Raw genomic sequence first — 14,913 nt, forward strand, 5'->3', positions numbered from 1 at the left:
AAAAAAAAAAAAAAAAAAAAAGACCGTTTTCCTTTTGCTTTTAAATTCTTTATCTGATTGTATTAGCTAAGACTTCTGGTACAGGACTGAAAAGAAGCAGTTAGAGTAAGCAGTTCTGTTTCCTCCTGACTTGGACACGGGTGCTTGTTGAGTTTCAGCTCTCAGGACCCCTGCAAGGCAAAACTCCAGGCACCCAGCTCACATGACTTTGCCACTAGATGTGATTTTGTAATATATTTTACTAAATATTCTTTACTAGGTTAACGTGTTCCTTTTTCCTATCAGTTAGGATTAGGCTTGGCTGAGAGTAACACGAAAAGACTATATGGCAGTGGATTAAACAAGATAGAAACTTATTTTTCATGCTCAAGAAATCCAGTCCGTTTGGGACATCTCAGAGATCCAGGCTCTTCTTATTATGCTGTGCCGCCGTCTGAATGTAAAGGGTAAAACTGTATGCTTTTCTCAAGGGATGAAGAAAAAACATTCAATAAATTTATCGTTGACTTACGAATTTTTTAAAAACTTAATAAACTAGGCCTAGAAAGTACGGCCGAGATTGCTAATTTCACCCTGGTATTCATTCTCCCTTTATTTCATTGTAAAAAAAAAAGCTTAATCCTTTCTTCTGAATTTTCAATTTTATTTGCATAAATGTATCATTTTCTCTTATGATCTGTTTAATCTCCCTTCTAAGGCAATATAGTTCTGTTCCCCTTTTTGTTCTTGGTATTGTTTATTCGTGCCTTTTTCTTTATTATGCTTACTAGACTTTTTTCTTTTATTAAAAAAAAATCAAGTTTTAATTTTATTGATCTCTTTGTATTGCTAGTTTTCTAGCTCACTCTTATTTTTTCCTTCCTTCTCTTTTTAGGGTCTTCCTGTTTTTTACCCCCCTTGCTTCTTGAATTGACTGTAGACTCATTTACTTTTTACCTTTCTTTCCTTCTATAAAGTAAATTTAGGTCTTAATTGAACCTTATAAGTCTACGCTAACTGCATCACATGTGTTTATGTAATGCTTTCCTTTTTTCTTAGTTTAAATTATTTTGGACTTGATGATTTCTTCTTGAACCCAAAAGTTATTTAGGAGAGCATTTTTAAGCTACCAAACATGCTTTTTTCTCCACTTACTAAAAAAAAAAAAAAAAAAAAAAAAAAAAAAAAAAAAAAAAACCCAAAATGACAAAACAAAACAAAAACCTCTTTCCCTGGCTTGTAGGTATCGAATTTAATTGCATAGTGATCAGAAAATATGTATGAGATAAATTCTTGGAAAATTGTTAAAATCTTCTTTGTGACATGGTCAAGTTTGCAAATGTTCCATGTTAACATGAAAATCAATTATAATCTTTATTTATTGTGGGGGGGTTCTGTATAAAGCTGTTAAATAAATTTACATATATTTTCTTCAAATATTCTATAGTCTTACAAAGTTTTTTTTACAATTCATCATTTTCTATTGGAAGAATGTTAAAAATCTCCTATTATTTGTATAAAATGATCAGTTTCCCCCTTCTATATCATTTGAAGCCATGTTGTTCAGTGTATGCAAAGTCATGGTTGCTACGTCATCTTGGCAGATGACTCATTTTTTACTCTATGGTGTCTCTCTTTTTCCTTATTTTTTTGCCGTAAATTCCATTTTGTCTAATATTAATATTGCTGCTCAACGTTCTTTTGGAATTTGAATGATCTGTCTTCTCTCTTGCCCACCCTTTGTTTTCAGTCTTTTGGACTGATACTGTTTTAGGTGTATTTTTCCAGTCACTAGTATATGGTTGGATCTCTTTCTCTTTCTCTTTCTCTCTCATTCATTTTGATCAACTCTGCTTTCAGTTGTTGCCTTTAATCCAACTGCAAGTACAGAATTATGAATTCTTATTATCTTATTTTGTTTATTTTTAATGAATGAAATTTCTTTTTCATCTCTTGGATTATCTTAAACTTTCTATTTAAGCCTTCATCAGACTGCTTTATAAAATTATTTTCAGTTGGCGTGAATTATTGATTTTGTTGATTGTTTTTCTTAGTACTCATTTCCTATGTATATTCTGGAAAGTTTGCAGGCTCGCTTTATACGGGAGGCTTTTTGTTTTGTTCCCTCTCTCTTGCATCCAGTTGAAAAGCTTTGTGGATGCTTCCACCCAGCACCCTGCGCCCTCAGTCCATAGCCAGGTTTATGATGGTTTTCTGGGGTCTCCTGCCCCACAGTGAGAATAGGAACATTGCAGAGTCACTCACAGAACCTGGATCAGTTCCTTGTTGGGAGCCTGGGTTCCACCTCCCTCATCTTACATCTTCTGGGAGAGTCAGACCCTGTCTTCGGACAGTTGGCCTGCTTCCACCATCCTTTGCATGGACGCTTAGCTTCTGTTACCCCAAAAGAGCCAGGCTCCTTTCTGCTGTGGCCTGCAAGGCCATGGCTTCATCCCTCCTCACTGCTTTGAGTGATCCATAAAGATATTTTTTCTTCTTTTTGAGTTTGGCTCTATCTTTTTAGGTTTGTTTTTTCTTTTTATACTTTGTCTTTCATTGCTTTGTGCTTACAGCACAGGGAATATGGAGAAATATGAAATGAAGGGGAGCCTACTTGACTGGAGGTCCATTTCGTATCATCTTTTTCTTAAAAAGTAAAATATAAACCCCTTGGGCTGGCACCCAAGGTCTTTTGCAATCCAGATGCAGTCCACTCCACTGCGGGCATCCTGGACTCCACTCACTTGAAGTTAACAGCTGTTCCCTGAACATAGCACGTGTTCTCATTCTTCTGTGTATTTATATGTGCTGTCTCTTCTGTCAGGATGGCCATTCTGCCACACATGTAATCTCCAAGACCTTTGATCAAAAACCGTTTCACCGGGGAAGTCGGCTTCAGATCCTCTGGGCTAAGTTATTTCTTCTCCGTACAATGCACTCAACACATGTGTACTGAGTGAATGAACGAATGAATCGTATGGTGTAAAAGATTGAGTAGACACAAGTACATGTGGTTTACAGCCATAATGTTACCCCCATGGTCAACTGTTTATCTAAAGGTCTGCTCTGATCAACTGTAGCGTATCATATTGATCAAGTGCATTTAGAAATAAGGGGAAAACAGTGGAGACAGTTTTTCCACGAAGCTTGTCTCATGTCACGGCCGTTATGCTAACTCCGCATGAAGCTGGTTAAGATAACCCATATCCCTTTTGTAAAAGTGTGACTTTTATAACTATTAAGGCAACATGATTAGGGACCCACTGTCTCATTTCCTTCCTCAATATCAGGGTATCCTTTTAAAGAACAGACGTTACCCTGAGCTCTATTTTTTTATTTTTAGAAAAGTTTAAAATATGATGGAAAAAGCTTAATGACTTCAAGCTCTAGTATGCTTAACTGTTGTAACACTATAAAAACCCGATTGTATCTTTCTATTCATTATGATTTCATCTCAGGAGAAAGGTTACTTTTTTTTTTTTTTTTTTGCTCCCTTTTTGACAGGGGAAAGATAATTTATCAAGGAAAGTGGTACCAAATGACATGTTTTTTGAGCAAAAATATTTACCTAATTGTCCAGCTTTTCGGGAATCCTTCAGGATACTATTTCTTCCTCAGGAACAGAATGAAGGCTCTGTGACACGCAAGAAACAAAGAGGGTTTCAGTCTGGTGGGAGTTCCTTGTGCTTCCTTTTCCTCCAGCTTGGTTGCACAGCTACGGCAAAAACAGAAGATTCAAAAATGAGTAGCATTTTTGTTCTAAAGACATCTAAAACTCATCTCAAACCTGTATCTCTTCTGGGCAGAGAAATGCAATCCACTCTAACAAGTAATTAAACAAACAAACAAACAAATGCCTAAAACCACAGTCTCCTCTGGCGCCTGTCTACACCCGCTTCTTGCCTGTACCTCTTCCCCCAAAGTCCAGCCACGGTGATCCCCTCTCTCCCACAAGCCCACCTTCCCCTGGTCCAGCACCATCACGGCAGGGCTCCTGTGTCTGGCCCAGGCACGTGTTGGGTAAAACTACATATGCAAAACATGGGGAAGAGAATTCGGAAGCGAAGGTGAACTTATCATCCCATGTAACTCCAGAACTTTGCTCCCTGTTGCCAGGAGTCGTCACAGACTTCTGAAAACCTGAAATTTAATTTATGTGAGATTTTTTTCTTCTTCCTAGTGATTCAGAAAAAAAAAGAAACCCTAAATTTTTCTCCAGATTGCTATTTCCTCTGCGTTCCTAATCTGAGCTCAAAGCTTTATTCATTTAACGTTATTTAACAGAAGATGGTTAACTACTTACTCTGCTCTCTGCACCATTTCTCATAGATACCTTGAAGCCGTCGTGGGGCTTCAAAGGGAAGGATTTGGAGTTTCGACAATTGAGAATTCTGAATCGATTTCAACGTCTACAGAAAGGATCGAAATTCGATAAACTCTCTTTTCTCCTTGTATAACCAGCCATCTCACTGTACTTGAGAGATTGCAGTCCCTCCCAGAGAATTGGATGAGGGAGTGGGACATGGGGATTTTTTTTACTTAAAGAAAAAACATCTGGAAGTATCTTTTTGCTTATTGGCTTGATCTCTTGTGCTAAGCAACTATGAATTTTTGAAGAGGAGACCAAAATTCACAATATATGTACGTCCAACCATTATGTTGTGCACCTTCAACTTATACAGTGATGCATGTCAATTATATCTCAATAAAACTCTGGGGAAAAACAAGACAGAGGAGAGCAAACAATAGCCACGAAGAAAAAGAAGCACTGTCTAAAGAGGATGCATCAGTCAGCTCTGAGACAGGTAACTGTGGTACATTTCATTTCTTTTCCCTTCAAATCACATTTACGAGCATCTGCTAAGTGCCAGGTGCTGAGCTGAGTTCTAGACCAGTGCCGCCCAATAGAGATATAATGCAAGCCACGTATGTAATTTGGAAGTTTCTAGTAGCCACATTAAAATGATTAAAAGGAAATAAGTTTTGCAAATTTTCACATATTGGAAAAAATATAAAGATTAAAAAATAACATTTCAAACTTTGGAAAGATTTTTTTAAAAAAAGAAATAGGTGAATGTGGTCTGGCCCTGCTGACCCTCCCCCCAGCCCCCTGCTCCCAGCCTCTTTCCTGAACTTCGGCCTCCCTGGCCTTCCAGGTCCTCCCACGAACCAGTCTTTTCCCCTGGGATCCTCCACAGCTCAGGTCTCTGCCTGGTGTTCCCTTCCCATCTCTGCCACTACTTCGTGTCGTTTGGTAAAGAGCATGCAGTGACAGATGGCCGAGAGGAGCTGGATGGTTACCCAGTATCTGGGGGTGCTCACACTTGATGAGGTGGGGAACGATGCTTTCATCCAGGTACGTAGAATGGATCCTCGTGATGGAGTTTTGGACTCCATGACGATAGGACTTTCATCTACGATTGTGTAGATTTTTTTTTTTTTTTTTTTTGCGGTACGCGGGCCTCCCTCTGTTGTGGCCTCTCCCGTTGCGGAGCACAGGCTCCGGACGCGCAGGCTCAGCGGCCACGGCTCACGGGCCCAGCCGCTCCGCGGCACGTGGGATCTTCCCATACCGGGGCGCGAACCCGGTTCGGGGCGTGAACCCGCGTCCCCCGCATCGGCAGGCGGACTCTCAACCACTGCGCCACCAGGAAAGCCCGTGTGGATTGTTCTTGACGTAGAACTTGAAGCTGAGGGGTGAGTGAGACGGTAAACCCATCTGCACTCTGCTCGCCAAGCCACGCCCCCCGGCACAGAGCCGTGTCCTCCCGAAGGAAGGGCTGACTTTTCTCCTTTTCACAAAGCCACTGACCTAGCCAGGGGCAGCTTTGTGCTGAAGGGGGATGTGGGGGCTGGGGAGAGGTCTTGCCAGCCCCTCTTAAGAGGCATCTCACAAGTGGCCCCCCTGCATTGTCCTTGTATAAGTTCTGTGGAGTCGAGGAGATACATATTTGTGTATTTGTGATCATTCTCAGGTCTTGACCTTGAGATTCTCTCAGGGAGAAACAGAAAAAGAATAGAAATATCAATCATTTCAGTAAATCTTATTTTGGGCCCAACATGAATCATCTCTCCTCAAGACTCTGGTTCCCTGGAATTCAGATGGGGTTTCTATGACAACAGGGGACACGAGAGTCTCAGACTCTCTCAGAGGGAGTATTACTAAGAATTAGGGGAGGACAGGGGCTTCCCTGGCGGCGCAGTGGTTGAGAGCCCGCCTGCCGATGCAGGGGACACGGGTTCGTGCCCCGGTCCGGGAGGATCCCACGTGCCGCGGAGCGGCTGGGCCCGTGAGCCGTGGCCGCCGAGCCTGCGCGTCCGGAGCCTGTGCTCCGCAACGGGAGAGGCCGCGACAGTGAGAGGCCCGCGGACCACAAAAAAAAAAAAAAAAAAAAAAAAAGAATTAGGGGAGGACAGAGTCCCATCCAGGTGAAGGAGGCCTTCTGGAGAAAGGTCTGAGGGACACAGCCATTGGATATCACTGTCCTGATGGTATAAAGCCTCCCTTACGATATCATATCCACTGTATAAACTCACACCATTCATTTAAAAACCCCTACCCATTTAAGCAACGTTAGAAAGTTTCCAAAACATCCCCTTCCCTTCTTCCTTCCTCCCATCTGCCAATAATCAACCGTTAAAAAAAGAAAAAAATTAGTGCCTGCTACGTGCCAGCAGGTACAAGGGGCCACAGTCAGTCTCTGGTCTCATAGATCGTAACAGAAGTTTCCAAGGTGGTTTCTCCAAACAGAACATTTTAGGTCTGAGATGATCTCTGGGAATTTGATGCTCCGATTTCCAGAATCACCGGGTCCCCCTTCATGCTCTGTAATGTGTTGCCAAATGCTGAAGGCACTTAGTTCTAAGCTGCTGATTACAGGTCAAGGAGAACAAGGTGCCCAGCCCCTCCCCCAAAAGGATGAAGCTACTTCTTCCCTGTACTCGCTCACCACTCGGGAAGTGCATTCAGATTTCCCAAACGCCAAGTCCGTGACACTGACCTCCAGCACAAGACTTTACCAAACTTCCTCTCCAAGCCTCGGTTGCTAAGCACACCATTTAGGTTTTCTTCACTCACTCTCCTTCACCAAAGCTTTTAGGCCATCTGTAGCCTCCTATTTAGTGCTTTAATGTCAGATGTTGGTTGAGCTTCTGTGTTAATTTTGCAATAAGTTTGGATAAACAACAAAAATGATAAGACACAATCCCTACCCCGTTTGAACTCATGGGCCAGCTGGGGAGGAAGAAAGTATGTAAACCATTTCAGTTCAGGGTGATAAGAGCCATAGCAAATCCTACAGAAAGACAGAAAACATAGCTCTTAACTTTAGCTGATGAAATTGGGGAGGCTTCAAGGAGCAGTCATTTTTGAGCTGAATCTTAGAGTACAAATAGGAATTAACCAGGTGGGGAGGTGAGGGGAGACAAGTCTAGGCAGAGAGAACAGTGCATGCAAAGCGCCAAGGAGGATGTCCTGGACGGTCCCAGGAGACACACCCTCCCTCCAGGGCAGTCTTCTCTATCTGAGCCCCTGGGAACTAAGGAGACAAGTTATCTGCCCTCTCCCCTACACCCAACACACAGTGGTGGGACGGGCATGGAATAACCACTAGAGACACTCCCATTCAAAAAGGGGGGAAACAGGAGACATATGGGAGTCCCTGGTCTAAAGCAACTCTGAAATCTGATGGGAACGTGCAGTCCGTTCCCTGATTAGAGACCAAGCCCCGGAAATTACCTGCTTCGGTCTTGGTTCTGTCCTAACAGCCATTCTTCCTTTTCCTGAAAAGGTAACCTGTATTTGCAACTGAGACATTTTCTCAGACTATTTTCAGTCTGTAAAAGTTTGGGGGTCCAAAGACCTTTTTCTTTCTTCTTTTTTGGTATGTTCTCTGTCTCTTTCAGTCCAAGCTAGTGGTGTTTCTGCTTGTACAATTTTCTTAAAACCTGTGGAAACCTCCTATGAATCTTACTGTGGTTCATGCCATTAGAAGAATAAAAAGTCACATCTACAGACCTCTTGGGGATAAATCATTCTCTCCCTTTGGCTTCTCTGCCAAAGCTACCAAGGATTCTTAAAAGTGCTGGATTTTGTTTGTTTGTTTTCTTTTTTGTTTTTGTTTTTGAATGAACAGTTCTCTAAGGCATTACTTTAAATCTTTCCAAGGTCTTATCAAAGGACTTTACAATCATACTCTCAGTTTTGTCTTTACACCATGTTTTTCTGCCCATTCCCTGAATTTTATTTTTTTCCAGAAGCTATTCTTCTGTCTAGTTGCCAGTGACATTTCCCTCATTTTTCTTTAATCCTGATAGCTAGCTTTCTCGAGGGACACCAGGCTTCTGCTAACAGCCTCTTTGAGACCCTTTAGATTTTTACTAATACTGTCCTCAAGGTCCTTCCAGCTGCCGTCCTCCACTGTCCCAAAGCCACTCTCATATTTTTAGGTGTTTTGTGACAGCAGCCACTCCACTCGTCTCTCACCTTCTGCACCCCGACTTTGGACTCCCTTGTCTATTTCCACGTCCAGCTGCCGCCCCTGAAGGCTGCTTCCAGTCCCCTTCCATGCAGTGGGTAGACAGTTTTCTTCCAGAACTTCGACTCCTTCTGAAGGTCCTGGGAAATGCTTCCAACATATCCCTCCAAAGATCGGTTCCCCAGAGGAGCTGTCTTGGGAAAGAGCTGAAAGACAGGCTTAGTCAAAGTTTTTATTGGAGGCTGTCTTCAAAAAACAAACAAACAAATACCTTTTCAGGGTACCAAATATTTCATCTGGAGAAAAGCATCAGAATTCTGTGGGAAACATTTTTAATTCTCTGTTTGAAAGCAAAACCCAGACAGTGAGATCCATTTCTAACATCTCAGGAGAGAGAAAGAAAAAATGTGGGCTTAAATTTATGTTAGGCTAATGTAGGTTATTACTGTTTTACTTTTATTTTCAAACATCAGCTTGACAGTAAAGGAGTGCATGGCCAAGTGGGGAAGGCTGAGGACTCATGCAGACCTGGGCAAGTTTCCTAAGGCCACAAACCTCAGTTTCTCCATCTCTAAAGTGGAATTATAATCACACTTACCTCCAAAGGTTGATGTGAGGGTTAGAGGAGATACAAAGTATGTAAAGTAGCAGAGCAGAACATTCAGCAGATGATCACTAACCTCCTCTGGCCTCAGTAATACAGAAACTACAGAAATGACTCCTCATGGGTCCTCTGAAGAGACCTCCACTGGTCGTTCCTGAAGCTTCTGGAATCAGGAGTCTATGTTCCCACTCCCCGGGGAGGATGCTTTGCTGGGGAGGAGTTGGGGGAAGGCAGTTTCCCTCTTGCCCTCGTAGGAATTAGGATCTCTCCCATACTAAAAAAAATCCCAAGTTTAGGACTATGGAATGTGGACATCTCCAGAGACCACATTGAATCTGTTCCCGAAGGACTATTTCAGGGAAGAAACAAGACCCATTTAATTTTATGTCTGCCTTAAATCCACCCTTGATGTCATCTTTCCGGGTTTCTGTCCTCCACAGCCCAAATCTCCTCCATGCTGCCTCCCAGGAGAAGCCTTCAACTCTGTCTCCCAAGCAGCCCTGAAGCAAGAGGCTGGAAGCCAGTCTAGCCCCTGCAACCAGCAGCAGGTACCGGCTCCCACTGTGGCGTCAAGCTGGGAAAAGCGTGGGATTGGGAAAAGGAGAGAATGACAAAGGTGAAAATGAGATTCAGAGAAGGAATTTCAGAAGAGCAGAGAGGAAACATTGTTTGGAAGCAGCGATGATGTACCCAGGTGGAAGGAAGTTCTTGGGGGGAGATGTGAACAAAAGCAGAGACACAGGAGAGGAATTTGAAGGGGAGGGGTATGAAATACACTCGAGGGAAAAGCTGCAGAAGGAGGGAGTCGGAGGGGGAGTTAGTTAGACTTGCTGGGATTCTGGCAGGTTCCTCTCCCTGCTTTTCCCCACCTTCCTCTGGAGGATTCCACCTTTTTGAGACACCCTGTCTTCTTTGCCCCCTTCTGGCTTAGCTCAGCTCAGGTTGTCTCTCTCTGGAGATGACGCAGCCTCTTGGCCAACCGGTCCCTCCCCACGCCCCGGTCCCTATCCATGCAGCTCACAGCCCCAGTGGCCTCTCTTTAGTCTGATCGAGTCCCCGACCCACCTCCTACCCCAAGCCCCTTGGTGGATCCCACACCCTCAGGATCAGGTCCGAGCCCCTCGTCATGGCGCATCAGTCTTTTGTGATCTGACTCCCAGACTCATCTCTCTCCATCGCCTGCTCCAGCCTCTCTGGGGAGCCCATCACCCAGAGCCTGCCTGGTCCCCCTCCCCTGTCCTGCATCGGTCTGCCTCTCACTCTGTCCTTTCTCTCTCTCTGGCCGACTTACATGCATTTGAGCACACGGGGCGTCTCCCCTTCATGTCAGATCCATTTGCCCTGCTTCCCCAGCGAGTTCCCGTTTGGTTTTTACGTTTCGGCTCAGACGCCCTCTTCTCCTTGACGCCTTCCCTGCTGGTACCACCCCTCACCCCGCCGAAGCTGACCCAGGCACACCCACGCTGGCTTCTGTTTTCCTGCTTGCTCGGCACCAGCTTGCCTCTGATGCTTCCGGACGGAGACGCTGCCTTCTTCTCATCTAGGATGGTTTCTGGAAGGAGTCCCACACTGACAGAGCGAACGGATGGATGGACGCTCACCTGGTGGCAAAGAAGAGGTGGTCGGTGGGGAAAGAAAAGGTGGTGGGGGGAGCCCGTGAAGGAAGGGGGTTTGGTGAGGAGGAAGGTGCGAGAAAATACAGAGAAGAAAACAAAGGGTTTGGGTAAAAGCAACACATGTATTTTTGCGGGGGCTGGTAACTCCTATTTTAGGGGAGAAAAGTCCTGCATCCAAACAGCACCTCGGGCTATTTCTGCTGCTTCTAAACGAAGAATGAGAGTGGTGGGTGGGGGGGGTCCCAGACCCTAGAACCAGCACCACTTAGGAATCACCTGCCTCCGCCTTCAGGCCTCACTTCCTGGGCCTCCAGATGCCTGACTTCCTCCCCTTGGTACTAACTGTGACCCTGCCCTGCCCTTCGCTGCACCCCCAAACCATCACACCCCACCAGGGACAAACCCCCCAGTCTTCTCTCTTACCCAGGGTCCCCACCTTCCTCCTGACTTACTTCCCACCCTGACCCCTCTCCACCCCATCTCCCCCAATCCACCTCCCTGTTCCACACCCTAGGAGCGCACGGCGTTCATCCATGGGTCCGAATCCCCAAGCAAAGGCGTCCTGCCTCAACCGCTCTGCTTCCTAAAAGCCCCCCGGGTTCTGTTAAGACAATAGGGACATTTATGGACAACCATTTTTTAAAACCTCCAGGGCACCGCATCGCCTCTGCTCAAGACACCACTTGACTCAATGTCTTGGGCGTTGCAGGGCCTGGCCCGTAGCTGAAGATGAATGTCTCTGCACGTCCAGGGTCAACGACTCGTGGGGTTTTCTCAGCGTCGGCGGAGTGGGAAAGGTAATGGAGACCCGGTTCAAGGGACCCCACTCCCCCTCCATCCGACCCTCCCTCCGTTGGTGCAAACGCCGTCTACGGAGCCTGTGCACCACGGTTTATTTTTATCTGTTGATTTTGCAATTAACAAAGAGAAGGCGCCTCTCTCCGATGCGCTGGTTCAGGGGTTCAAAGCGTCCAGCTACCTTGACCTCTTTACCAGCCTCCGACGTCGCGGTGTGGCTGCCCAACTGGGGAAGATTTATACTTATTTTTCTATAATGGAAAACTCATTGCCGGACATCGAGTTACTCACTTTGATTTGTTTTCTTTGGAAGAAGCGGCCGGCGGCGGCGGCAGCAGTGCCCCAAGCTGGGTCATTAATATGGCAGCAACAGCAACAAAGACCTTTACAGCCGCTGCCTGTAAAGCGTGGATAAAGTTCAAGCATTTATTCTGTCTGAGGCCTCCCAGTGTCTATAAAAGCCCAGCACGATTATATGATCAGTGTCAGGACCCACTTTCCCTCTTTGTGCTCCGGGGTGCGTTTCCTTGCCCTGTCCCTCCGTGTTGCCACCGCAGCTGCTCTGGTGCTAATAGCAACCCAAGGCACAGACGACTGCAGTGTTCCTTGGGCTTTGTTTTAAACATGGTGTTTGCTTGTATTAACTACCGCCTGGCTCGCTGACACCCGTGAATGGAGCTACGCGGGGCTGTCAATCAACAACAATAATAATGCCATCTGGGTTTGAATGATACTAACGAGAAGAAGAACAGGGATACTGTGTATTAACATAGCACCTTTGTCCCAGAAGCTCAGAGGGCGTTTGGGATAATAATTCATTCATGCTCGGAGCACTGCCTGGCGGTAGATATTATGATCCCACCGCGGGGGACTGAGACACAGAGAGGGCAAGTGGCTGGCCCCGAGGTCACACAGCAAGTCAGGGGTGGCATAGAGCTCAGTTGCTGCGAGTCCCCCGGAGCACCGGCCCTGCAGGATCACACTGATCTACGCCTCCGTGCCTCTGGTTTTAAGCTCTAGTTACACGAGGAGCTATAAGACCTAGTTTTTCCATACCTTATGGGATGAAGGAAAGGAAGAAGTGAAAAGAATGTTCTAGGGTGGAGGACACCTCAGAGATCCTCAGCGTTTTAAGGGAGCCCATCCAAGCCAGGGGCAAGGAGGGGAGGGTGACCGGATGTAGGGGTACCACGCCGAGAGACATCTGGGATTTCCGAAGGGGTGGGAGGATGGTGGAAGGATGTTAAAAGAGAGATGGATAAAGAGAAAGAGAGATTTCCCAAGTAGGGGAAAAGGTGAGCTCGGCACAGAGCCAGAAGGCTCTCAGAAGGCCAAACAAGGAGCAACAGCCAGCCAGAAGGAAGGATAAGGCTGGAGACGCCAAGAAGTTCCCGGTTTGGTCTAAAAGCCCATTCTGCACTTTGCAGGTCCCACCGAGGTCCCTCCCTTCCCAAACCCCTTAGCACCCGGGGGGTTCAAACCTGTCACTTTCGATCAGTAGATTCTCTCCTAACTTCTCTGTGCCTCAGTTTCCACCTCTGTAAAACCGGTTAATCACACTGCCCCACTGGGCTCCCTAGCACAACGCAATAACTTCCAAGTTAATTTCTCCCACTCCAACCTCTCTCCCATCCCTGTCATTGGGTCGTGGTGAGGACGAAATAAGCTAATATATAAAATGCTGAGAACAGTGCATGACACATAGTGGTGCCTTATAAATGTCAGCTGCTCTTATCACAGGCAGTAATAGGACTGTGATGGTCACCATAATCATCTTCCTCTGGTCTGCGGGCCTCTTCCTCCTGGACAGCTAAGGAACGGAACAAGCACCATGGAGAAAGTGTCCAGCCATACAAGGCCATATGATGAAAGCGCCCAGGGCCTCCTCCCTCGGCTGTGCTGTGTCGCTTTCAGGAACAGCACTCTGCAGACGGGCACCGCGCTATCCTCACGCGCTGTGTGCTTTAACCCTGACTCCTCTGATGGACTCGGAACCACGCACGGTAACACATGTAATTCTCCTCCATTCCCCAGGGCACCCAACGCCACTTGACAGGCAGCCTTTGCTCGGAAGACACATGTCGCTTTTCCATGATTTCTTGACCACCTGCCATGTGCCGGCCTCTGAGCTGACGTATTAGGGAGGCCCTTCCCCCGGGGGTTAACTTCCTTGGTAGAAGAGATAAGCCATATAAGGAATAATTCACAAACCTTAGCGGGCCTCAGAATTCCTTGGACGGCTTGTTTAAAAGAATCTAAAATGACTTCGATTGCCCATCGAAATTTTATTTTTATTCTTTTTCAGTGGAACTTGTGGAAGTTTGTAACAAAAGAAATGACGAGAGCAAAGAGATAGCCCAGAAAATCAACCTTGCAATGCTGTAGAGCGTGGATGAGACCAAGGAGAGATTGAAGGTTGGGGAAATCGATTCGGGAGTAGCTGTCGTATTCTAGGGAGGTGCGAAAAGTGCTGAACGAAGTAACGAACTGATGGATTGGTTTTGAAGTCTTCTTAAACCTCTCATCAAATTCTCACTCTCCCGGTTCCCTCTCCCTTGCAGAGCTGGAGCTGACACCTTCTGCCCTATAAGTTCGTTATTTACGGTCTCGTCTGTCCTTTGCTTTTGTCCCTGACCCAGTTTAGAGACGCTTTATCACTGGGACTGCCTCTGCGGCCCTCTAGGTTCCAAGGCAAGCATTCTTGGCCATCAATAAACAGATTTACAATTCCTCCCCAGACCTTGCAGGCAGAAAGCCCCCCGTGTCACATGCCTCCAGGGCGGAGGCACGTCCTCCTCCCTCTTCTCTATCCCTCACCCCATGCGAGGACTTTGACCTTGAGTGCATTTGGGGTCCCGTGTTTTCTTCTCCTCTAGACTCTGAGCTCCTTGAGGACAGACCCCAACCTCTATCCCGCATTCCTTTTCAGTGTAGCGGCTGCCGTAGTGTAGGTGCTGGAGAAATCTGTCTTGAAAATAACTAAGGACACATTTTATTAAAACTATCTGTCATTCTTTGTGTATTAGATATGGAATGCCACGTCCCCTGTAGATATCCTTGTGAGAGCATAAGGCTTACGGGATTTCTGTTTCAGACAGAATTTGTTAGATCCACACAAGAAGGTAGAGTCTGTGAGGACGGCCTTCAAGAACAAGAAATCACCTCCGTAAAAGAGGAGTCTTCACAAAAATATATGCCTTCGTCCCTCCCTCGCTCCCTCCCTCCCTCCCTTCCTTTCAGCAACACACGGTGACTGTGTGAGATTCTTACACAAGGCACGGTGGGAGATTGGTTCCTGCCCTTAAGAAGTTCAAAATCCAATGAAAGATACACACCCACTCATCTTTTTATTGGATAAACTGAATTTTATTTTAAACCAAGGCACAGGGCTTCCCTGGCGGCGCAGTGGTTGGGAGTCCGCCTGCCGATGCAGGGGACG

Source organism: Physeter macrocephalus, chromosome 6 (assembly GCF_002837175.3).
Source record: "Physeter macrocephalus isolate SW-GA chromosome 6, ASM283717v5, whole genome shotgun sequence".
NCBI lineage: Eukaryota > Metazoa > Chordata > Mammalia > Artiodactyla > Physeteridae > Physeter > Physeter macrocephalus.